General features: G+C 38.8%; 1 protein-coding gene across 1 annotated transcript in view; it reads left to right on the top strand.

Moving 5' to 3' along the window:
- LOC106873136 (uncharacterized) overlaps positions 1-1,205 on the top strand; it is a 67,017-nt gene that overhangs the window by 38,738 nt on the left and 27,074 nt on the right. The gene's annotated exons all lie outside the window — the stretch shown is intronic.

Genomic DNA, 1,205 nt, shown 5'->3' with positions numbered 1-1,205 from the left:
ATATATATATATATATATATATATAACGTTGACCTAAAATAGCACAGTCACTTAGCTTATATATTATATACACCTAGTTCTATACGTCTAATATGTTACATTAAGTAAAGTATGTGGGTCTTCCGTCGATTTCGACGATGAGTTGTAACCTACTTATCTATATTAGCGTATAAGTGGATGAGCAATTTATAAACACTTGTATCCTAAACGTAATCTTCAAATAAAATCACGGGCTTCCACACAATTTCCATCTAGTTAATTTCATTCACAAGGCTTAGATGACTCTTTTGTAGGCGAGTCTTACCTAAGATATTATTAGAAACTAGGACCTCATGATTGTGAAGTTCTACTTTCTAATAAATTCATTGTGGTTCTTCGTCGCAAGACGATGAGATTTTGGTTGTTCGATCTCTGAATTACCAACTTCTGAATTAATGTGTACCTGGCTGAGTATCCCAAAGTGGCGTGTTCTCTTAATGTAACTCTCAAGCAGAATCAGTACGGTGATAAAAAGCTGTAGCTTTGAATTTCGGGTGCAATTCACCCGACAGGCCTCGATTCACTTACCATCTACAATGTTCCACCCACCCAAGTCTATACCAAATTACATTTTCCTAATTGCCTCCGCCTATACCCTATTTCTCACCAATTCGATGTCGGCGATTTAACGCTCTATATTCTCCTCACCACCCCCTGCAAATAATTATTTCTCATTTAGGCGCAAGGCCAAAACCGGGATCGAACCGGTGACTTCGTAGCTGCAACGTAAACTTCTCAACCATTTGGCCATACTGCACCTGGCTGCTGGATAGTTCATATTAATTAATCCTTTACCTGTCGTCTTTATGCATCACGTAATACCCAGCAGATATTTCCCTGGAGTTCATACACCATATATGATACACATTCCTTTTTTTTTTTCCAACCACCAGGGTAACTTGGGTTTTCTGAAAGATAAGATCTTTTTTTTTTTACTCATAACATATGAATGAAGTATAAGTAAAAGAGGGAAAAGAGGCCGGGAGATTTAGAAGAAACTTACGAAAGCGCTTTGGACAGGCGATGGGTTAAACATCTTTGTTAAACAATTTAGACAGTGTCACGTGACAACTTGCTGGGACAGCCTGCTGGAGCCTAGCAGCGGGTATAAAAAGGGGAATTTGACATGACAATCAGTCGGACGCTGATACTCGTTGATGCTGCAT

This window comes from Octopus bimaculoides, chromosome 22 (assembly GCF_001194135.2).
Source record: "Octopus bimaculoides isolate UCB-OBI-ISO-001 chromosome 22, ASM119413v2, whole genome shotgun sequence".
NCBI classification, from domain to species: Eukaryota; Metazoa; Mollusca; class Cephalopoda; order Octopoda; family Octopodidae; genus Octopus; species Octopus bimaculoides.
The sequence above is the reverse complement of the archived record's forward strand: the minus strand, read 5'-3'. Positions and strand labels throughout refer to the sequence as shown.